Raw genomic sequence first — 24930 nt, 5'->3', positions numbered from 1 at the left:
CTCCACCTGCCTCTTCCTTCCCCATCACCTTCCTTCCCTCAATTGCCCCGATGAGGTAGTTAAGCTTTCCTCCTTCCAAAGGCCCCTGCAAATGTTAAAGAGCCATTACTTTATTTTTTTATTTTTTTAAATTTTATTTTATTATGTTATGTTAATCACCATACATTACATCATTAGTTTTTGATGTTCCATGATTCATTGTTTGCGTATAACACCCAGCGCTCCATTCAGTACGTGCCCTCTTTAATACCCATCACCAGGCTAACCCATCCCCCCACCCCCTTCCCCTCTAGAACCCTCAGTTTTTTTCTGAGTCCATAGTCTCTCATGGCTCCTCTCCCCCTCTGATTCCCCCCCTTCATGTTTCCCTTCCTACTATCTTTTTTTTTAAAAAAAAATACAATGTATTATTTGTTTCAGAGGTGCAGGTCTGTTATTCAACAGTCTTACACAATTCACAGTGCTCACCGTCGCACATACCGTCCCCAATGTCTATCACCCAGCCACCCCATCCCTCCCACTCCAGCAAACTTACTTTAAATTATCAGAAGTGCTCCTGCCTGAAGTGGAAGTTTAAGCTTGTTGGGAATTTCACCTTCAAAGTCATGAGTTGGTTCAGAACAATCCTTCACATGTACTGCTTCCTAGATGGGGTTTTTAGGCCCATTGGAACCTGTCTGAAGTGAAGGGGTCCCTGTTGGGGCCCTTCTGGGGAGGTAGGACAGAGCCCTCAGGGCTGTCAGCTTCCTGGGCTTGAAGTAGGTCAATCACACCCTGGGTCTGAAACAGGCCTGCTTTCTCAGGAGTCATTTTTATGCTGAACTCACCACTTAACACTGCAAAGCCAAGAAAGAGAAGGTTTTCTGCAAGAGAAAACAGCAATGCCCCTGCCCTGGGCCTACCCAAGATAGCGAGATAGCGCTGTGCTTCTCTTCCAAGGAATGCTGAGGCTGGGGCCGGCTTCTGGACTCTAGGTTCTGACAGCCAGAAATCCAGCCACCGCCAGGGGGGCTGCACCTGGGAAAGGTTGCCCAGACATGCCATTACCCTTGGACGACAGCAGAATATTTGCCTCTACAGAGGTCAAAACAGAGTTATGGTTAGTTTCCAAAATTGCTTTACAAAAGGAAAGTAAAAATGTTCCCTTAAAAAGAAATCTTAGCAACCCAAGGTAGATTGGTGGTTGCCAGGGGCTGCAGGGGGCGGGGGGGGGGGAGAAGGAGGAGAAACTGCTTAATGGTTAATGGGCTTTACTTTGGAGAGATGGAAACATTCTGGAAGGAGACAGAGGTGGTGGTTTCACAACAGTGTGAATGGATTTAATGCCACTAAATGGCTCGCTTTAAAAATGGTTTAATTTTATGTTATGTGAATCTCACCTGCATAAAGTATTTTTTAAATCATTTCAAAGTGCTCTCCCCTCTGGCTTGCAAGGCTTTGTCAACTTTGGGTGAGGGGTGGGACTGTGTGGTGTGTGTTCCAGCTAGCAAAGGTGGGAACAGTCCCCCTCCCCGCTCTGCCCTGGAGGGGTTGGAGGGCCAGCTGGGGCAGGGTGCCTGCCGGTGCTGCTTGGTCTAGCGAGGCCAGAGAATGGTTCTTCTTTTAAAAACCCATTCATTTGGGTTTCGGGTAATATGATGAAATATATATGTATAGTAAAGAGCAGCCATCAAAAAAAAAAAAAAAAAAGTGAAATCTTGCCATTCGCAAGGATGTGGATGGAACTAGAGGGTATTATGCTAAGCGAAATAAGTCAATCAGAGAAAGATAAGTATCATATGATCTCACTGATACGAGGATTTTGAGAACAAGACAGAGGATCAAAGGGGAAGGGAGGGAAAAATGAAACAAGACTAAACCAGAGATGGAGACAGACCATAAGAGATTCTTAATCTCAGGAAACAAACTGAAGGTTGCTGGAGTGGTGGGGAGTGGGAGGGATGGGGTGGCTGGGTGATGAACATTGGAGAGGGTATGTACTATGGTGAGCGCTGTGCAATGTGTAAGACTGATGAATCACAGACCTGTACCCCTGAAACAAATAATACATTATATGTTAATAAAAAAATTAAAAAAGAAAAAAAATATATATAATAAAGAAAATATCCATCATTTCACTACTTACAAATGACATCTTACATTTTGATGTATGGCTCTTTAATCTTTTTTGTATTTGTATATATACTTTTTAAAGTGCTTTTGCAACTCTCCACTTTTTTTCCCAATTTCTCGTGTTTGGTTGTGTGCAATACCATGCATAAGCTCACGGATACCTCTCTCCCTTACTCTAAAGCTGTGCGTCCCTGGGTGGGAGTGGAGAAGTGGAAAGATCTTTCAATAGCCTGCCATTGAGATTTGCTCTTTTAAATCTTTAAGTTTTTCTGTTCCTTCCTTTGTCTTCATGGATTTGACTTAAAAAATACCAGTTTTCCTGAGGTTTTTAGAGGGGAGGGGGTAGGGGGGATGGGTTAGCCTGGTGATGGGTATTAAAGAGGGCACGTACTGAATGGAGCGCTGGGTGTTATACGCAAACAATGAATCATGGAACACTACATCAAAAACTAATGATGTAATGTATGGAGATTAACATAACATAATAAAAAAATACCAGTTTTCCATCTCCTCTGAGGCTTTATTTTCAGTTCGACTTTCAGAAAGCTTAACACACGATGCACGGGCACGTGTGTGTGTGTGTGTGTGTGTGTGTGTGTGTGTGTGTGTGTGAAGCAGAGTGAAAGGGAAGTGGGGTCTGGAATAATTATTTGAACTTGGTTCTTCTACAGATATTTTAGTAAGAAGTAAACCTTGTTTCCCTTGACAGAAATTTGCATGTTTGCAAGAGCTGAGACTATGAGTTTGGTCAGAGCAACTTGCAGTTGAAGGAGCAGCTCTCCGCAGACTTGGTGGCTGGTGTTCCCTCCCCCCGCCACAGTGTTCCTGGGCCCATGGCACCCTTCACATGTGCATGCGGCATGGGTCAGTGCTGTTAGCCTTGGAGAAAGACACTCCCTGGGCCCATCTCTCCTTGCAGGAGTGTTTCCAACTATTCAGGCCCCTCTCTGCAGCTTCTTGGTGCATTGTGGTATGTCCCCCCAACCCAAGTGAGACCATTCATAGTCCCCTGTCATGAAGGGGCAGCTGATCGGGTCAGTCCCATCCAGGTGAGTGACTGAGTCCCTCTCTCAGGGTCACTTCTCTCTGGCACTGGACAACAGAATGAATAAAACAAATAGATCTCAAACAGTGGAGCCTAAAGCACAAATGAGAGGTCAGTGGGATGGTTGCTGAGGGGCAGGGCCAATAATGTCGGAAGCAACCTATTCTCCTGCCTGGTGAGGGCGAAGGCTGCTAAGCAGACATTGTTAGAAACCTCACAAAGAAGGGAGTCCTCCTCAGAGAAATCAGAAGCTCAATGTGCCAAGCTCTCTGAAATGGACTGTCCCCATTTGTCTTCATGGATGGCTCTCCATAGCTGTCAAATATACTGAAAAGCCTCGATGAGCAAGTCAACATTCTGAGAAGTCAACTTCTGAAAGTTTCCCCCTAAATCCCACTGTTGCCCTTTCTTCTTCTTGGCATAAAAACCCTGCTTCTGGAAAGCAACCTGAAAAGCAGACGGATCGCAGGGTCTCCTGGCCCTCTTTCCCTGCCTGCCTTATGGTGGCTCTCCACCCGAGCAGGATGCCCAACGACCCCCTCCAGGCGCCGTGTGCCTGAGAAGACGCTGGCTGGGACAGACCCACACGGAACCAGGGCAGATGGCAGGGGGTCATCTGTATGGAAGAAGCAGGGCAATTAAGGTGTCCCCCTCAAGAAGCATTGCCAAAACATGGTTTCAAGGGAGAATTCTACCAAAGCTTTGGAGATTAGATAATCCCACTGCCACATAAATTAGCCTAGGTCCTAAGCAATAAAGAAAACTTCTGAAGTCTTTCCATTAAGCAAGCATAACATTAATTTCCAAACCTGATAAAGAATACTCCAGGGGCTCCTGGGTGGCTCAGTCGTTAAGCATCTGCCTTCGGCTGGGGCAGGTCATGATCCCAGGGTCCTGGGATCGAGCCCTGCGTCAGGCTCCTTGCTCCACAGGAAGCCTGCTTCTCCCTCTCCCACTCCCCCTGCTTGTGTTCCCTCTCTCGCTGTCTCTCTCTCTCTCTGTCAGAAAATAAATAAAATCTTAAAAAAAAAAGAATACTCCAAAGAGCAAACCAGAGACCAACCTCACTTGTGAGTATCGATGCAAATGCCCTAAATATAATACTAGCAAACAGGAACCTAAGATCAGTCTGCTTAAATAAACCTGGATTGGTCCTGAACTTAAATTGGAAATAACAGAATGGATTCATGATGCATTTCATCTTTAAAAACAACAACAACATAGAAAATTAGGGGCACTGCTGAAAATCCTAGACACAAAGACCATCCAGCAGCACTGGGTGCTCCAAGGGCACATTGATCTCCCAACACCATTTCCCACTGAAAGAAACCAGGATTACTTGGGGAAATGGCCGAGTCCAGGTGTGGAGAGGGAAATGTACAGGATGAGCCTGGAATGTCTTCTGGCAGCCAGAAGCAAGGAAGATCTCAAGACCACTTGTGTGGGGTCAAAAGGGGCCAGGAGAGGCTCCCACTGCCCAAAGATGAGACAACTGGATCATCGATCAAGGGAAAGCTGCAATGGATTGGAACCCACCAGGAATATTTGCATCTACGAGTTTATGATGACACCTTTAAAAGCTCATCAGTCAGCTTCTGAGGAGGCTAGCAGATCAATGCATTACTTTGCAAACTACGAAAGAAGGGAAAAAAATCAAGCATCTACCCTGCTTTTTCATAGTAACCGAGGGGAAGTTTCTTTTTATGGAGATACTCCAGCTAACTAAGTAAAGAAATTATAGAAAAAGACTATGACCGCATCACTCCCTCATGAAATAACAGCTGTAGCAATGATCATCGATGCCTGCTAGCATCACAGAGAGACAACCAGGCAGGATGCACCTCTGATGGATGAATACACATCCATTGATGAAGGATTATTGTCCAAAGGGCCCATCCGAACCCTGAAGCCTGGTTCACATCTTTCAGCATCAAGCATATCACTTATTGGTCATTGGCCATATGGCGGGCAGGAGAAGGGTGATCTTTTATTTTCCTCTTCTTCTTTACTTTCTGATTCAAAGAGATTTTAGGGTTCTGTAGGATCCTACATGCGGTGTGGCCACAGTTGAAAGAAAGAATTTGCATCGTTGGATTTCACAGTGCCAGAACCCCATGAGACAGGTGTTCCTTTCTAGCATTTTACAGGCGAAGACAATGACTTCCCTAAAGCCTACAGCTAGTTAACTGCAGACCCAGGATTCAAAACTGGAACTTCTTTTCATTCAAGTAAGAGAGGTTGCCCACACCCCAAGTTTCCTGAGTAGGAGAGTCGCTTAGGATTTTTCATCCCCAGAAATGCAGCAACCTCAGGCATTCTTTCCACAGCAATGGGAAAGATCACAAAATCAGGAAAAATAAAAATACACTCACAAGTTCTTCATGAAGTTGGCATTTTATTTAGAGATTTTTAAATCCCATGTCTCTAAAGGATAAGCATGTTTGTCTTGCAAAGCCTAGCTTTGTAGGAAAAACAAACAAAACAAAACAAAATCTTGGAAATCTGTGTTGCCCTTAAGAACAAAGAGTAATCATTGTTGCTACAGTCATGGAAATTCTGAATGTCTTCACCAATGCATAATTCAAACACATCTGAATACATTTTATTTAAAAGTTCCCCCCGAAGTTGTCTCCTACTGGTTGATATCTTCAACATGTCCATTTGTTTGATTTTTAGCAATTGGCTCTCACCATTACATAGGAATGGAAGGAGGAAGATTTGAGGTGAATTAATGAATTTCCTGAGATGTTCCATGTGTCCTTCTTTTCTGAGAATTTCTTTAAATGGTACAGGTATTGACAAAACCGGGTACTTTAATATCTGATACTTAGCATGAGGTGACCCACCAGAACCAGCTTGATCACAAAGAGCAAACCATGCTTCCCGGCTCTCGGGAAATACCCGTCTTTATGGCGTTTTGTCGGGATGGTGTCATCTGAAGGGCAATCTAAGGGGGCTAGTTCCTGGGAGTCAGCTTTCCTCTGTACCTGTTCCAGTAAGGAACCATCAGTCACAGCACCAAAGATAACCAGTTCAATAAGGAACCCAAAAGCATTCTGTTCCACTTCCTTAGACTCATGGCGCTGAGCTGACCATGAAACTGTGAGGCCAGACTTTACCTTGAAACCATGGTGTGTGGGGACACACAGGTGACAGCACAATCTGGATGGATAGAATCTTCTGGAAAAGTGGAGCTACCCAGAAAACTCTCCTTTTCAACTTTCTCATTTAAATATTTTAGTTCACTTCTTTGCCTTAATTTGTATAAGGAAAAGGTCACTGAAGCTTTATAAAACAACCATGTTTCTGGAGTGAGCCCAAAGGAATTAGGGGGACGGGCATCCCAGCACTGTGCAGGTAGCTGCCTAAGGAGGGAACATCCTGCTGAAGGCATTGCCGTCTTTTAATGAATCCTTGGGGTAAATTCTGTTCCTCATGCTTTTCCTCTCTCTCCTGCAAAGTAGAATGCACTGAACTTTCTTTTTTGTTTCTTTGAAGGTTTCCAACAGTTGAATTCAAATAGTTTCAAGATCTCTTGCCTCTAAAAGGAGTTCTGAATGTCGGCTAAGATGAATCTCTGCACAAACCTCAGGTTCAAGGTGGAGATGAAGCAGGAAATGCTATTTTAACAAGAACTGAAACGCTAGGAAAAGTTAATATTCAGAACCCAGGGTGTCAAGAGCTGTTGCGGGCAGACACTGATGAACGCTTTATTTTTATTCTCAGTAACATCTAGCACCTGAATACATCTTTTTAAAAAATTTTTTATTGTTATGTTAATCACCATACATTACATCATTAGTTCTTGATGTAGTGTTCCATGATTCATTGTTTGTGCATAACACCCAGTGCTCCATGCAAAATGTGACCTCTTTAATACCCATCACCAGGCTAACCCATCCCCCAACCCCCCTCCCCTCTAGAACCCTCAGTTTGTTTTTCAGGGTCCATCGTCTCCCCCCTCCAACTTACTCCCCTTCATTCTTCCCCTCCTGCTATCTTGTTCTTTTTCTTTTTTCTTAACATATGTTGCATTATTTGTTTCAGAAGTACAGATCTGTGATTCAACACTCTTGCAGAATTCACAGCGCTCACCATAGCAAATACCCTACCCAATGTCTATCACCCAGCCACCCCATCCCTCCCACCCCCCACCACTCCAGCAACCCTCAGTTTGTTTCCTGAGATTAAGAATTCCTCATATCAGTGAGGTCATATGATACATGTCTTTCTCTGATTCACTTATTTCACTCAGCATAACACCCTCCAGTTCCATCCATGTCGTTGCAAATGGCAAGATCTCATTCCTTTTGATGGCTGCATAATATTCCATTGTGTATATATACCACCTCTTCCTTATCCATTCATCTGTCGATGGACATCTTGGCTCTTTCCACAGTTTGGCTATTGTGGACATTGCTGCTGTACACATTGGGGTGCACATACCCCTTCGGATCCCTCCATTTGTATCTTTGGGGTAAATACCCAGTAGTGCAATTGTTGGACCGTATGATAGCTCTATTTTCAACTGTTTGAGGAACCTCCATACTGTGTTCCAGAGTGGCTGCACCAGCTTGCATTCCCACCAACAGTGTAGGAGGGTTCCCCTTTCTCCACATCCCCGCCAGCATCTGTCGTTTCCTGACTTGTTAATTTTAGCCATTCTGACGGGTGTGAGGTGGTATCTCATGGAGGTTTTCATTTGGATTTCCCTGATGCCGAGCAATGTTGAACACTTTTTCATGTGTCTGTTGGCCATTTGGATGTCTTCTTTGGAAAAATGTCTGTTCGTGTCTTCTGCCCATTTCTTGATTGGATTATTTGTTCTTTGGGTGTTGAGGTTGATAAGTTCTTTATAGATTTTGGATACTAGCCCTTTATCTGATATGTCATTTGCAAATATTTTCTCCCATTCTGTCGGTTGTCTTTTGGTTTTGTGGACTGTTTCTTTTGCTGTGCAAAAGCTTTTTATCTTGATGAAATCCCAATAGTTCATTTTTGCCCTTGCTTCCCTTGCCTTTGGCGATGTTTCTAGGAAGAAGTTGCTGCGGCTGAGGTCGAAGAGGTTGCTACCTGTGTTCTCCTTTAGGATTCTGATGGACTCCTGTCTCACGTTTAGGTCTTTCAAACATTTGGAGTCTATTTTTGTGTGTGGTGTAAGGAAATGGTCCAGTTTCATTCTTCTGCATGTGGCTGTCCAATGTTCCCAACACCATTTGTTGAAGAGACTGTCTTTTTGCCATTGGACATTCTTTCCTGCTTTGTCGAAGATGAGTTGACCATAGAGTTGAGGGTCCATTTGTGGGCTCTCGATTCTGTTCCATTGATCTACGTGTCTGTTTTTGTGCCATACTGTCTTGATGATGACAGCTTTGTAATAGAGCTGGAAGTCCGGAATTGTGATGCTGCCAGCTTTGCTTTACTTTTTCAATATTCCTCTGGCTATTCGGGGTCTCTTCTGGTTCCATACAAATTTTAGGATTCTTTGTTCCCTTTCTTTGAAAAAAGTGGATGGCATTTTGATGGGGATTGCATTGAATGTGTAGATTGCTCCAAGCACCATTGACATCTTCACAATGTTTGTTCTTCCAATCCATGAGGATGGAACGTTTTCCCATTTCTTTGTGTCTTCTTTTCTTTCATGAGTATTTTATAGTTTTCTGAGTACAGATCCTTTGCCTCTTTGGTTAAATTGATTCCTAGGGATCTTATGGTTTTGGGTGCAATTGTAAATGGGATCGACTCCTTCATTTCTCTCTCTTCTGTCTTGTTGGTGTATAGGAATGCCACTGATTTCTGTGCATTGATTTCATAGCCTGCTACTTGACTGAATTCCTGTATGAGTTCTAGCAGTTTTGGGGTGGAGTCTTTTGGGTTTTCCACATACAGTATCATATCATCTGCAAAGAGTGAGAGTTTGACTTCCTCTTTGCCAATTTGGATGCCTTTGATTTCTTTTTGTTGTCTGATTGCTGTGGCTAGGACTTCTAATACTATGTTGAATAGCAGTGGTGAGAGTGGACATCCCTGCCGCGTTCCTGACCTTAGGGGAAAAGCTCTCGGCTTTTCCCCATTGAGAATGATATGCACTGTAGGTTTTTCATAGATGGCTTTTATGATATTGAGGTATGTCCCCTCTATCCCTATACTCTGAAGAGTTTTGATCAAGAAAGGATGCTGTACTTTGTCAAATGCTTTTTCTGCATCTATTGAGAGGATCATAGGATTCTGGTGAGAGGAAAGTAAAAGCCTGTTCAAGAAGGACCTAGTTTAGAGGTGCCTGGGGGGCTCAGTTGGTTAAGTGTCTGACTTCAGCTCAGGTCATGATCCTGGGGTCCTGGGATCAAGCTGCCACCTTGGGCTCCCCACTCGGTGGAGAGTCTGCTTCTCCCTCTCCCTCTGCCCCTCCCCCCTGCTTGTGTATATGAGACGTTTCTTGCTTCTTGAGGCCCATATTGCAATATACTTCTGAAGGCATGTTTGTTGATGCACTTGAATAAGGAGCATCTCACAAGGAGCAGTGAGGTAACTGAGTCTCACTGTTTGGGGATATATTTTGGATCTGAGCCCCCTCCCCATCAATCTAAGCAATGAGAGAGGAATCCCAGTCTTGGAGGATCACACTAGAGAGATGGACACACCCTGGGAGAGATGGAATGGGGCACATGGTCATGGACCACTGGACAGGAAAATGGGGCCAGGGAGTCTCACTTCCCATGGTGGTATTGACTATCCCCCCTGTCACATTCTCTCCTGCCTCTAAGGGCTGAGCCATTCTGAGCCCATGAGAAGTTCTGGCTGCACTCTCCCATAGATTTGAATCACTCCATGCACACCACTACCCACGTAGCACAGTGATAGTTGGCCTCATCCTCAGGCTGAGCCCCAGTGATGATAAGGGTGGTTTTGTTCCCAGAGATGGATCCAGGGAAGTGATCAGGGACCTCAGAGGGATGGTTCTTTATCCGGTAGACAAGGGGGTGGGGAAACCAGCCTGGGGTCTGCTAGTACCAGCCAGGGCAGTTACTGGTAGAGACTTACCCAAGCCTAGGACCACAAGTGAGTATGACCATCCCTCTTAGAGACACTGCCAGTGATGGCTCCTGGGTCACCACAATCTGACAACCTTCCCCTAAAACCAAAGGGGAGACGAGCGCTGTTATGGGAGACAAGCGTCACCCTGAGACACTGTTGTTATGTGTCCCCCCACAGTTGCAGAATCCCTTCATCTGACCAGGGCCTTCAGTGAGGCACCTGAGAACCACAGTCCGGGCCGTGGCAGTAACCCTTACAGGACGTGGCCTCCTCAGCTTCCTGAGCTGGAGTGGGGTGTCCTTGGGAAATTTTCATGCCCCAAACCCATTAGAAGGATAAGGTATTTCATGCCACTCCCCCTGCTTGTGCTCTCTGTCAAATAAACAAATAAAATCTTAACAAAAAAGAGTCAGGGTAGTGTTTATGGTAGAGACATTTTAAGGATCCTGCAGGTTCCAAATATTTATACAGTCAGACCACTGTTCTGCCTCTTGTTTCCCTTCAGCATTTAGGTATACTCATAATCTGGGTCAGAGAGATTCCAGTGCCATTTCCTATGGGTGAGGCTGAGAAGCTAGCTCTGACTCTCCATCTGCCCTGGACATCTCAGATTTGCTCCTCTCTTGTAATTGGACCACCAGCTGAACTTTGAAACTAGATCTAGTGAAATTTTCAAGGGCTAAGCCTGCATTTGCACTAAATAAATTTCTGAAAACTCTGGGCAATGCAAGCTGTGCATATTGCATTACTTTTCCAGTGGTTGCCATCATAATTTGGGAAATGCATCTGTATGGAAATAAATGTGGAGTGTGTTAGCTTGCTAGCTGCTGTAACAAAGTACTACAAAGTAGGTGGCTTAAAATAATAGGAATGTATTCTATCCTGGTTCTGGAGGCCAGAGTCTGAAATCAGTGTATTGATAGGGCTATGCTGTCTCCAAAGGTTCCAGAGAAGAATCCTTCTTTGCCCTTTTCTAGTCGTTCTTACTTGCCAGCAATACTTGGCATTCCTCGGCTTGCAACCGCATCATTCCAATTTCTGCCTCTGTCTTCACAAAGCTGCCTTCTCACTCTGTGTGTGTTTGCACATGGCATTCTTCTCCCTGTGTGTTTATGTCCAAATTTGCCTCATGTTTTAAAGACGTTTATCATTGGATTAGGGCCCATTTAATCCACTTAAATCCCGTATGACTGTGTTTTAATTTGATTGATTCATCTGCACTCTATTTCCAAATAAGGTCCCATTTGCATGTGACTATTATTACCATGGGTTAGAACTTCAATAGAACTTTATCTTGGTGGGGGCGGGGGGTGGTGCACAATTCAACTTACATCCTGGGACAAAAAAATGTATCAAGAATCTCTTTGAGAATAATATCATCTACTTAATAAAACTAGTGTGATGATTGGGTACATTTACACATAGCGTAAAAATAAGCCAGTCCCCAACCTCTCTGTCCATCCAGCTGTCTTAGATGGCATTTTCATTGACTGCATGGGATTTTGATGTTGAAGAAGCAACACCATTGATATCTGTGTTCCTTTGTTCAGTGGAACCCATGAGAAGAGCCATTTTGTTGAACTCATCCTTAAGATACAAACCACACACCTGTAGAACATCTGACTTGTACTGGGACAGCCCAGCCCTCAGCTGTTCCATCATTGTCTTATTAACCTACATCTTTGGGTGCTGACAAACCCCAACAAACACCTTGACAGCCTTTCAGCCTCTGATGGGCCAACAATGACAGAGAAAGGAGATCAAGACCTCAGAAAATCTGTACCCATGAGGCATGTATGGTGGACTAGTCACTAGGGTTTGTAATTATACAAATGGGGAATCTTATGAAGTGATCAAATATATGTCAACAAATTGACCTGATCCTTGTTATTGTGGCAGGAAATGTCCCAAAGGCTGACAGAAGATCATGGCTGTCATTATGATTCTTTACGTCCTATGTTGTCACACAAACTCCTTGTTCTCCTTCATCTTAAGACCCACCACATTCTTTGGCCTGAATATTCTTTTCTGACAACTCTTTCTCCACTCACTGCATAAATCCAATTAATCATTTGGGGCTTAGTTTCCATTATCTCTTGTGCTTAGAGTGTGCCTGCCATATGATGGGTACTTAATACCATTTGCAGGATGTATTTAAGAAAATATTGAGATACATTTTATCTTTCAGATAATCTTTTTCATAATGTCCCTTTTCTTTTGATGATACTAATTTTGGAATCTTGGCCCAAGGAGAATGTGAAAACCGTCCTTCTTAAAGCCTGACTATGAGATGTGGAACACGTTCTGGAATGTATCCAAAAGCTACCTCTTTAGCTACACAGCAGAAAAGTCTGGCCATTGTAACTTCAGGAGTGTTTTCCTTATCTAAATTGGTGCAGAGCACCAACGAGTTGTTCTAAAGCAAGAAATGGAAGGACTATAGAGAGTGTCCATTTTGTCTCCCACCTCCCACCACTCTTACAAGTGGGGAAACTGAGGTTCAGAAGGGAAAGAGTGTGGTGCAGGCAGCATGGCAGTTGGTGGAATACTTAGGATTAAAACAAACTCTCAGGACAGTGCTCCTTCCTGCTTCATCTAGATTCAAGCTCAAACTGCAAAATAATATCAGGAACCCTGAAAATGAAGAAGTGATCTATGACACATGTCAGTATCACATAACTTTTAAAAATGATTCTTTAAGATGTTACATTGGTCTTGATATACCTTTACAAATATTAATTTTAATGGCTATCTCAAAGGCCTTTCATGACATAGACCACAGGTGTTACCTTGGGCAAGAGCAATTGTCTGGCAGCTCTCAACATGCAGTCATGCAGAATCCTAAATAACATTGTCAACTTCAGTGTGGTGTTTCACAGAGGACTAACTTGGACCTTCAACAACATCCTTGCCAATATATCTTTGGAAGTTCTGGTCCTGAGAAGTTTATCAGAGTAAATGGAAGCTCTGGTCACAATTAAAATAAAAGGACCAAGGACATTTTCTGGCAAGTAAGAGAATACATCACCTGATAATGAAATTCAAATGGTTGTCACAGTGTAGATGCTCTTGGCTTCTGACTCCTATTGGTTTTGAGGGCTTCTCCAAAGGTGGGCACCAAATGCATTCTCTGCCCAGTTCTGACACTGTGACTGGTGGCATGCATTGATGAGGTGGTAACTGGGTGCCACCTTTAGTGGGAAAGAGTTATCACAGAGCTGAAGGTCACATCAGGACTGGTTAGGTCCATGCTGGAGTGTCTTCCCTAGGGCCCAAGGGCAGTTGCTTTCTTACTGACAGCTTCATAATTCATTCTGCACTGAACTAGATGTGCTCATGTTGACTCGATCACTAAGGCCTCTAGTGACACTGTCGTAGGATGGTGGGAAAGATGTGGTAGATGCAGTTTCAGATTTGTCTGGGAGTGTGCAATTTTCATTTGCCATGAATACAATAAAGCCTTCACCTAGGGGTGACACAGCCTCCTCCTCAGCCCTGGGCACACCTGGGGGGGTTGGAGATTGTCATGGAGTGGTGTAACACATAGCTCTGATAGGCCTTTTGAATGACAGTAGCTGAAATATCTTCCTGCTTCCACTGCAGGGTGGTTGCTATTGGTTCATAGGATGTTTTTGAAACATTAGTTGCCATAAACTTCTCTTCCATATTTGCCTTCAGAGAATCCAACTCCCCAGATTCTCTGAGAACATTTCTAGTGAAGGCAAAAAGAATGTCCAGTGAATCTTATCTCCAGGGACCAAGGGTAGGTCCATCTGGATTAATATATTCCGACTGGGTTTTGGGATTTGCAGGGCCCTGAAAGGGTGTCTGCAAAGTCTGAGAGGGGAGAAAATGTAATAAACTGAGTGGCCTCTGGGTCAAACTTTTCCCAGGTCTCATAGAACATGTCAAAGTCATCCTCACTCAAAGGTTCGCTACCCCCCTGCGTGGCCACATTGAAGTTCTCCAGAATCATGGCAGTGTACATGTTGTCCACGATGAGGAAGGAGATGATGATGTACGTGGTGAAGAAAAGGATGCCCATGGCTGGGTTCCCACAGTTCCCCCAGGAGCCATTGCTGTTGGGCAGATTGGAGTCACAGAAAGGGGATCCTGTGTTGAAGATAGGGCTGAGGAGCCCATCCCAGCCAGCTGGTGTGGTGGTCTGGAAGAGGCACAGCATGCTGTTGGCGAAGGTCTGGGAAGTTGAACGTGTTGTTGATGCCAGCCTCCCCGCTTACATGGGGGAAGCTGACTATGCCGAAGATGGAGTAGATGAACATGACAAGGAAGAGCAGCAGTCCTATGTTGAAGAGAGCAGGCAGGGGCATCATGAGGGCAAAGAGCAGTGTGCGGATTCCCTTGGCTGCTTGTATCAGCCTGAGGATGTGACCAATCTGGGCCAGGTGGATGACTCGGAAGAGCACTGGGAGAAGTAATTTTCAAGTGAGGTAAGAATCGCAGAAAATACAGGCCTTTAGAAGAGGGGGGAATGATCTAATCAGTACTTGCAAGCATGAGCCCTGACAAAGCTGGCTGCAATCCCTGTCCCATCTCTGCTCTGTATGGATCTCCATGTGAGTATTTGTATTCAAGGACTCTGGGCCTTCTGAACCTTGCACAGTGGCTGGCATAAAGTAGGGGCTCAGCACGTGCTCATTGCATAAGTTTTTCTCTCTCAAGTAAGACCCACGCTTCCCACCCTGTTCTTATCTTTCTTTCTCTCTACCCGGAATGTCTTCTTCTTAGTCAGCCTCCATGGTCAAAGCCCTATCTTCCGCAGCCTAGGTTAACTGGAAGCGACTACACATTTTTCCACACGTACACAGCCTTTGTGTGGTTCTCTCTATGACACAGGCCCTACTCTTCCCTGAGAATTCAGCCTTGGGACAGGCCTTTTCGTCCACCTTTTCCTGGTCCTGTGCTCTGTGAAGGCCAGGATCCCCTGTGATTCATCTCCCCATCTCCCATTGTGAAGATTGACTCAGTTCCTGTACATGGTCCTGTGGATCATTGTACAGAGCCTGGTGTTAATTATAAGGTGGTCTGAAGAGTCGGGCAACTTGCTGACAGCTAAAGTAGACAGGTTTTGAATGGCCAGCTGTCTGCATAATGGCTTTTATTTGTTTCTTTCATCTCCGGCTGTGTTTGAACTCTATGTTAGGGCCTGGAGATGGGCTTGTTTAGTGTCAGTTATGGCCCTCCCACCCCCCAACTATGAACAGAGTTGGAAAGATGAAGAATGTAAAAGTCTCCCTATATGATATCTAACTTGAAAATTTGTGAAGCTTGATCTTGGGGCCGTGGATGTCTATTGGGACCGCAAAAGATTAGATGAAGCCTTTAGGTCAGACAGGATTCAAAATCTCTCAGGACAAATGGTGAGTGTAGTGGCAAGCTCTCTCTCCTTGCCAGGGTTCCCTTGACGCTCTTCCCCTACCTGCCTTTTGTCATATGAATATGGGTGGTCACAGTATTGTGCTGGAAGGAGGAAGGAAACAGGAAGAGATTTGGGAAGTAGTTATAATATTGTATTATAAAATCTTTATGAAAGCCCCTCTCCTAAAGCAAGTTTAACTGGGATATTTTTCCACAGCGTGGGGTATGTGTCTATATAACCTACTAAGATTCTGCCAGCCAGCCAGCCAGTCTACATAATACTTCAAGGTAGTATGAGTCTTCATACTTGTAGCAATTAGATACTCAATCCATGTCTTGCAAGTGGGAAGGAAGAAAATGAGAGGGGGAGGGCAGAAGGAGGAAGAGGTGGGTTCTTTCACTTGTTTTCCAGCTGTCTCTATGACTGATTTCTAACCAGTGGATGGTGTTGCTGTGCAGGTCATAGGCACTGGTAGTTAAGGTGTCCCCATCATAGAATGGAGTACTTTGAGTATATTTTATTTCTATAGTGTTGTTAAGGGAAGTCACATAAGCAAGCTCTCTTCTCTACTGTAAACTGAAAGTGACCTTTAGAGTTTCTCACTTGGAAAGCAAACGAACAAAACAAACCTCCCACAAAAAACCAGCAGCAACAGGAAAACAAAACAAAACAGAAAACAAAAATAAACGTAAAGCTCCCAAACAAATAAACACAACCCAAGGCTGTGTTTCAGCACCAGGGTGGGGAGATGGATGAAGTGCTGCCAAGTTGTATTTAGATGCTGTTAGCTCTTGATGGTAAATCAATGGAAAATTAAATCTACAGCAATGTTCTGACATGAAAATTAAGCAGGTCATGATATAACAGGTCAGGATATATTTGTAATGCAAAGTAAACCTGGTGCACTGTCATTTGGCCTTTGTAAGGCTAAACTGTGCCTCAACCACAAGAAGGCTAAGGACATTCTCTTGGTTGTTGGTAGGAGGCAGCTAGTTCATTAGAAGGACATTAGCCTGGTCTAAATTCAGCTCTACCCTTTACAGACTGTATGACTTTGCATAACTTTCTTAATCTGTAAGGCTCAATTTTAAATGTATAAAATGAAGATAATAACACTCCTTCAGGGAGCCATTGTGAAGGCTCCCAAGGAGCCCAGCCCAGTCCTCAGAAGTCAGCAAGCACTCAACTGTGGTGGCTCCATTCCCCACTTGCGTTTCTGACCTTATGCGTTTTCTCTGAACACTCGTTGGCCCCCAAATACTGGGCCTATCATTCAAACACCCAGACTAGGCCCTAAGAGCATTGATCTCTTGGCATTGATCTTTGACTTGTCTATCACTCACATTCCCTAAGTGGACAGTTATATAATGATTTAACTGCAGATCTTTGACTTAAGAATCTCCTCTGAACACTCATAGTCTTTGCTCACTCTTCTGGCAACCATCTCCTTTTCCAGAAAGTATTTAATGACTCACCTCACATCGTACCACCCATTCTCCTCTTTGAAGACCATCAAGAGAAGGCCCTCTGGAAGTTCCATCATCTTATATTCTCTGGAGAAGTGCCTGACTGTCCCCATCAGCCCCAAAGTTCAGGCAATGGGCTATGCACACAGTAGGTGCCTAAAAACACTTTGTGACAGCATGGAAAATGCCAATGGAAACTCTCCATTTCACAGAGAGGACAGGGGCATTTTAAATCTGCCGCTTTTGGAAAGCAGCAAATACTGGGCTCCTCTAACATGTAATGTATATTAAAAACGTTTGTTGTCCTCTTGGTTTTGGAAACAAAACAAAACAAAACAAAACAAAACAAAACAAAACAAAAAAACAGCCCAAACAACCCCAAGCAGAGTCTGGGCTTCCCCACCACCTGTAAGCCCACTTACTCCCAATTGAGAGGACCATGACAATCAAGTTAAACACATTCCAGCCTTTGGTGAAGTAGTGATGCTGCAAGGCAAACATCTTCATGACACACTTACCCATGAAGAACTGATTGATTTTGTTAAGGATTTTTGTCTTTTCTTCGCTCTGTTCATCAGTCTCCACCATCATGGTGATCATGTTGAGGCAGATGAGGACCATTATGACAATGTCGAAAGCTTGTCTGGCACAATGTCAAAGACAAAGCCCTGGTACTTGTTCTGAGAAAACAAGAGATGGTCCATCAGGGCCTTTCTGGCCAACATACAAGAGGCATCTGGAGAGGCTGCATTCTCCATAGATGGCTTTCTAAAATCTGTCTGTTGTCTTCCTCACACCACATCCAAACAGAAGCCAAGTCCTGTCCTTACTCCTTCCAAAATCTTATTCTTAGTTGATTCTTCTTCAATGCCTCAATTCAAGTCCTTGTTGCCTTTCCCACCCCCTTGAAGTCACCAGGCACTTTTGTCTCACTGGTGCACCATTTTCGAGCTGTTCCCATCCCATCTCCTGGCTATCTAAATCCCAATAGTCCTGAGTGATCCATTTTTCTTAAGCCCCTTCCAGGGAGATCTCCCTAATCACCTATCACATCACACCACATTGCCTATTTCCTCTCTCCTCTCACAGGCTTCGTAGTCCGCCTTGAGTTCTAGCATTTCCTGTGTGCTTCGCTTCTTCTCTACTAGATAGCGAGCTCCTTGAGGATGGGGCCATGTCTTATTTATTTATTTAAAGATTTTATTTATTTATTTGACAGAGAGACAGAGAGCACAAGTAGGCAGAGGGAGAGGGAGAAGTAGGTTCTCCACCAAGCAGGAAGCCAGACGTGGGGCTCGATCCCAGGACCCCAGGATCATGACCTGAGTGGAAGGCAGTCGCTTAACCGACTGAGCCACCCAGGCGCCCTGGCCATGTCTTATTTAACATTGTGTTCCCATAGTGCCTGCAGAGGATGAGTTCAAGAACTGCAAATTCAGTGGCTGCTCATTCTCCCCCACCCCAAGTACTCCAGGGCAAGAGGGTAGGCCTGGAGTCCTTCTTGTTTCCCACTGTAACTTCCAGACCTTTGCTCCTCCTGAATCTTGCAAAACCCTTCCTCCTTTGAAGCTTGTGTCATCTAGGTAGTTTACCTTCATCTCTTCTTCATTGCTGCCACTTACCAACCTCCTGGTCCTTCGGCTTCATTACTGAGGAGTGAGGCTTTTGGCCTGACTTCCACTCTTGGCTACTACCTCTTGGTTCCTTAGCTAAATCTCTCATGACCTAGCTGTTCCTAGCTTAAAGAAAAAAAAAATCTTCCTGAACCTTACATCTCCCTCCAGCTACCACACTACTTCTCCCCCCACTTTCACAGCCAAATTCTTGAAGGCATGTTGTGCAATCACTGTTCCCCCTCACTCCCCACTTCACCTCCAAATGGCTTTTGTCCCCATCCTGCCACTGAGATGGTTCTCGTTAAGATCACCAATGACATCCAGAATGTAAATCCAAGGACACTTGTTTGGCATTGCTTGCCACACCTGCCACCTTGAAACTCTCCTTTCTTAGTCTCCGTCATGCCTTACTTCCCTGGTTCTTTTCTTGCCTTTCTGGATATTCTGTTTTGAGTCTTCTTTATGCAACCCTTAGATGTTAGAGTACCTCAAGGCTCAGTCCTAGGCACCCTTTGCTCTTCACCCCATTCCTTCTCTCTTAGGAATCTCTGCACCCTGTGAATTGGTACATGTGCGATTTTCACTAATTTTTTAAATATATTTTTTAATTATGTTATGTTAGTCACCATTAAGTACATCATTACTTTTTGATGTAGTGTTCCATGATTCATTGTTTGCGTATAACACCCATTTTTTTTCCTATGTCACAGGATTATAGTCTCTTCAAGGGCAGGAACTTTGTATGTGTTGCTCACTGCTCTATCCCCAGTGTCTGCCGAGTATCCCCAATGGCATGCAGTAGATGCTCAATAAATAGATTAATGAATGGATGACAGAATGGACAGCTCTGAATTACTCACACCTCAAATAAAATTAGAAGGCCACTCTATTCTATACAACAGGCACTTACTGAATGTATACTATGTGCCGGACTCTGCATGAGTGGAGGCAGAGAGGACCCTGTCATGAGTCTCATCAGGGAGCTCACAGGACCTGCAAAGCAGACATGGGGGAGAAGGGCTGTGACAGAGGCTGGGTCTTGCTTTCTGTTTCTGTTGGGTAGAGGTTGCTACCCTGTGGGTTAGAGCAAAGAATCAGACCCAAGTGGGTCTGGCTCTGGGCATAACTGCTGGCCCGTGTCTTTTCTGGAGTGGGAGAGGGATTGAAGAGCCACTAATAACTTCCATTTCATCACTGAACATGGTGAAAAAATAAAGGGCCATTTATGACCACACAACTTCTAATTAAACAGAGCAGGTGACAACATCACTAAGTTGTAGGCATTGAGTTTGCCCTGGATATTTGGATGCTGGGGAATGGAGCAGGTTGCTGGCTGCTCTTGGCTTAACCTGTGGGCAGGGTTCACTTCTTTGCAACTCTCAGTGCTCTCAGAGATGATGAAGTGATGATGTGATATCCTAGAGCCTATTTTCCTATAAAGTGAAGTATGTGAAACCTGCTTTTAGTAATTTCTATAGCAGGGAATGTTATAGAATAAAATTTCCCAGTCTTGTGGAAGCTGTAGTCTTTCCTATGGAAGAAGCATACAATTTAGAACTTGAGCTTTGCCAGTGGTGAGGAGGAGTGTAAGTGTGTGTGTGTGTGTGTGTGTGTGTGTGTGTGTGTGTGTGTATCCCAGGTTGACCCTGCTGTGAAATGGCACCCATGCACCTGTGGATCAGAACTCCTGTATCAATGCTCAGCTTATGTGCCCAGCTTAACCTGTTGGGACTGCTAAGGGAAGAAGATGAGCATTCCAGGGCCAATAATCTAATGAAAAGAGAGCTGGATCTGGGAAGGTGAATCTTAGGTAGGAGTGGGGATTTCTCTTTTTGCTTGTGTTTCTTTCTTGGCTCTGGACTTTGAGGAAGCCAGATGATCAGGCTTGTCCCACTGGGTGGTGGGTGCCAAGATGTTGTCTGCCATATGGATGCTGGCCAGGAGCAAGGATGGGCCAAGACTTGTGGACCCTGGAGATCAGCCAAATGCCGTTACTGCTTGGGCCCCCGCTCTGCTGATTTCCCCTTTGGAACCCCTAAGACTTCAAAGTCTTGGTTAAATGTTCCAGACTTGCCTCGGCTATGATAAGGGGAACAAAGGGCTATGCTTGGAACAGAGTATTAAGGAGAGAGCCACATTCCTCCACTAAAGCTAGGACAGTATCGATAGTTAATTAGTAATTCACCCCCTTCCCATCCAAAGGGATGATGAATCTCAGAAACACAGTTGGGCTGTGAGGTCTCACTTCCCTTATCCATGTGGCGAGCCTCCCCCATTGCCAACCTTGGAAGGTCTTGGTTATGGCTTGATTAGGAGAAATGGTGATTTTGTCATAGGTCTTCCTGCCCAACCATTGGCTTCCACTCTGACTGTAGTGCCTGGAATTTCAACATTAGGTTCCTACCTTTGTATTAAGATAGTGTCCTCTCCAGGGTCCCTTTTTGAAATGCAGCTCATCCTATCCCAGTGAAATTGTCCTCCTTGAGAGGAGGAAGCTATGGTGGCCTGTGGGATTAGTTGATAAAAGGGGAGAATCTGAGATGTTACAGAGAGACTGAGCAGTGTGTAGGACAAGGTACTAACAATTGTCATGATTTTGCCAAGGGATGTCCCTAGCACAGACTCCTTACCATCTGGTTCAAGTGTAGATTGAGCATCAGTCCAGCCACCAAGTGAAGGCCAGCAGGGACTCAGCTGCTTGTTTCTCTGTAAGTCTCAGGCTCCTCCTCCTCTGACTTGATGCTGATTGGTTGGGCTTAGCCCATTTACCTACATCTTTTAATTCTGAGCTTGTTCCTGCCCATTGGACTGGCTGACAGAGGGGTACTCCCTGAGGCTTAAGGCTCACTCAACCCCAGATATCTTGATTTGATGGGGGATTTGGAAGGAAATCTCTGCCCCTACAGAGGTCTGAACATCCTATCACCCCTCATTATAACACTTCTTATCAGAATTGACCATAGGGATACATTTATGACCACTGTTTCCAAGGAAAGTATATCCAAAGGTCATAGCATTTTTTTTCTCCCATAAATGTTTTCAAGACTATGTGCTTATGATGTTTTTAGTAACTTATACAAACCCCATGCCTTGATTTAGAAATCCTAATGCCTTGGCCAATAGAATATATGTCTCCTTAATTCTAGGGAAAGTTCCTCTCCTTTGTTGCAGGTCCTTAGGCTTTGCCCTGATGGTGGTGGTGGTGGTGGTGGGGGGGAGTCTAATGGCATAAGCACCTGTAGTTTTCTTCACAGATACTGCATCTTAACCACAGAAAGGTTATGTAAACGGACAAGATGCCAGTTCCATTCTGATGGCTCAGAAATTCTTGGAAGAAGTTTCATTGTACATTTCCTACATAACAATACTCCCACTCTCAAACCTGTTCATCCACTCTCAACGGAAGCCAACTAGAGGTTTGACATTTTCTATCTTCTGGTGGAGGACTGAGAAGAACTGAGGTGATAATATGTATGGTTTGAGTGTTGCATTTCATCGGGGAATAAAAGGCCATGTCTCTTAGGGTTTTTGTGAATAAAGGAATTGAAGTGGAGTATAGCTCTAAGTTTTGGTCAATCTTTTTTTTTTATTGTTATGTTAATCACCATATATTACATCATTAGTTTTTGGTGCAGTGTTCCATGATTCATTGTCTGTTCATAACACCCAGTGCTCCATGCAGAACGTGCCCTCCTCAATACCCATCACCAGGCTAACCCATCCCCCTACCCCCCTCCCCTCTAGAACCCTCAGTTTGTTTTTCAGAGTTCATCATCTCTCATGGTTCGTCTCCCCCTCTGACATACTCCCCTTTTCTTCCTCTCCTGTTATCTTCTTCTTTTTCTTTTTTCTTAAAGTTTTGGTCAATCTTTAAACACAACAATGGGATAACTTTTGGCTCCTATTTACCATGACCGTGATGGGGACCAGGATCCCAGGGGCCTGGGTTTTGGCCATTTCCCATCTGTCTACTGTAGGCATGGGGTGGAATTTAGGGTGAGCCTGCAACCTAGATCATGATGCATAACCACACAAATGCTTCATTTCAGGGCTCTTACCACATTTAGTATCATTTAGCCTAACCTGCTCCCAATCCTGTGATTGAACCCTAAACTGTTTGCAGAACTCAGTACTTCCCTAAACAGGTCTATTTGGAGTACCTGTGGGAGATATTTGGAAGACCAAAGTTCCTTCTTTTAGACTTCTCATTCCTTGGGACTGGGAACTCTCATTACATCATCCCCAAATTCAATCTAGATTTCCCCCTTCACAGAGTGCTGGCCAACCCTTACCCACCATTGGAATAAGCTATCGGTTGGATTTCCAGACACATTCTGCTTCAGGGAAGCTCTGGGGCTCACCAGAGGTCATGGGATGGGCTTCTGGGGCTTCTTGGAGCCCAGCTTCTTCATGGCATTGTAGTACTTCTTTTGCCCCTCTGTCATGAAGATGTCCTGGCCCCCTAAGTACAGGAGAGGATAAAACACACCACTGTTTTTAAAGCAACAAGAACCCCCTGGAGTACCAAAATCAGAGCATGCTGGAGAAGAAGAACATCTCTACCTTCTCCCTTCTCTGAAGAAAGACATGTCAAGGACAGAATCAAGCAATGTCCAGCCCAGGTGCCACAACCAGTGACAGAGTGGGTGGGAATGAGCCCCAGCTCTGACTCCCTGCCTGAGTCTCTGGCACAAAGCCTGTTTATTTCTCTCCTGCAGGAACCCAGAGGTACTGCATGGGCAGAGGGTGGGAAGAACTTGGGAGTGGAACCTAAGGAGAAGGTAAATATCATTTTAAATCGGAGCCTTGCAACCAGCCTGATCATTTTAGTCAAAACCACTGGGCTTCTGGAATCATAGTTCCTGCCAGGGACAAGAGCTTCCCTCAGGGCCTCCTTCTGCAGCAAAGACCTTGAGATCCAAACCGTTAACCTCTTCCTGGAGAGGAGGAGCTAAGGACAGTTACTGCCTTATCCAAGGGTCTTTGGAGAACTCTTGATCCAATTTGCATTGCCCTCTGCTATTACAATGCCAGAACTTCCAACATCAAAAATGCCTTCCTCCTTTAGCTTTGGGTTTTTTTTGAGGACCCTCTAGACCTCCTTCATTCAACCCCCCACCTTTCACTCCCTGGCATAATGTGAATTCTTCGCATTTCCATAGCATGTTTGTATAACTGAGATCACTGCAAATGCTCGGGAAATGGGCTGAGATCTCTGGGATTTGAGAGGAGATTTTAAGAAAATCTGTGGATACAGAGAGCTTCCAGGGAGAGACATCTCAGTGGGGCAGGGGCAGAGGTTTGGGAGCACTGGGTAGGGCAACACTGAAAATCCTGAGCAAGGAGTCAGCAAATATAATACCCCCACCCAACTTCAACCCTGGTTTATCTCATTCTATCACCTAACATGGCCAACTCCCTGGCAAGGTCGTACTCAGTTGCCTCATCTATAAAATGGGAGAAGGGATTGCTTGAATGGTCTCAAAGCCCTCTAGGGTGCTGATGACATTGACCAGCACTTCACAGCTGTCTTGCTGAGTCCCTCTGGGGCAGAAAAGGGCTGCCCACTTCTTATGCCCAGAACTCTGGCCAAGGACTTCCTATAGGTGGGAAGACCCATGCCATTTGACATTTATTTTGAATTATATTAGTATAATAGCTCAGTCTTAAACTAGTTGCTTCTTTTATTTTTTAAAATATTTTATTTATTTGAGAGAGGGAAAACGAGTGAGAGAAAGAGAGAGAGAGAGAGAGCACACAAGCAGGGGGGAGGGGCAGAGGGAGAGGGAGAAGCAGACTCTCCACCGAGTGGGGAGCCCAAGGTGGCAGCTTGATCCCAGGACCCCAGGATCATGACCTGAGCTGAAGTCAGACACTTAACCAGCTGAGCCCCCCAGGCACCTCTAAACTAGGTCCTTCTTGAACAGGCTTTTACTTTCCTCTCACCAGAATCCTATGAGTAGGTATTATTAACTCCACTGAATGGATGAGAAAGCTGAGGTGCAGAGAGTTTTTAGAAATTGCCAGGGTCAGCCACCTAGCAAGTGGTTGAGTTGGGAATGCAAGCCCAGGTTTGTATGATGCCAAAACCAATGCTGGGCCCTTATCCATGTGACTTATCCATAGGACCCTGTTTTTTCCTCTGGATTTCAGCCTACATTAGTCTAAAGGGGTGCTTCATCTACCTCAGAGGAATGGAGGGTGTTAAATGAAAGGATTAATAGAGGGTAACAAGAAAGCATTTTACACCTTTAATGCCCTAACATTTTAATGTAA

General features: G+C 44.7%; 1 pseudogene; it reads right to left on the bottom strand.

The window, feature by feature from the left end:
• Positions 1-13457: 13457 nt before the first annotated feature.
• LOC148161579 (sodium channel protein type 10 subunit alpha-like) overlaps positions 13458-24930 on the bottom strand; it is a 31685-nt pseudogene continuing 20212 nt past the window's right edge.

This window comes from Eumetopias jubatus, unplaced genomic scaffold, assembly GCF_037043125.1.
Source record: "Eumetopias jubatus isolate StellerSeaLion01/CBP00866 unplaced genomic scaffold, mEumJub1_p1.0 scaffold_125, whole genome shotgun sequence".
Classification (NCBI taxonomy): Eukaryota; Metazoa; Chordata; class Mammalia; order Carnivora; family Otariidae; genus Eumetopias; species Eumetopias jubatus.
The sequence above is the reverse complement of the archived record's forward strand: the minus strand, read 5'-3'. Positions and strand labels throughout refer to the sequence as shown.